This window comes from Mizuhopecten yessoensis, unplaced genomic scaffold, assembly GCF_002113885.1.
Source record: "Mizuhopecten yessoensis strain PY_sf001 unplaced genomic scaffold, ASM211388v2 scaffold2681, whole genome shotgun sequence".
NCBI classification, from domain to species: Eukaryota; Metazoa; Mollusca; class Bivalvia; order Pectinida; family Pectinidae; genus Mizuhopecten; species Mizuhopecten yessoensis.
The window spans coordinates 48,192-48,397 of NW_018404667.1; positions in this window are offsets into that span (position 1 = coordinate 48,192).

Sequence of the window (206 nt, forward strand, 5' to 3'; positions counted from 1 at the left end):
ACACACACACACACACACACACACACACACGTACACACACACACGTACACACACACAATCACTCACACAAACACACAGTCTTTTCCTTGTTAAGTTTTTGCTTTTCGAAACCATTTCTTCTGGGTGTTTTTTTATTTTCTGCCTTACTAAGCTAAGATTAAAACGTACTAATTTAAGTTCATATGCTTTGACAGAATATTATTCTA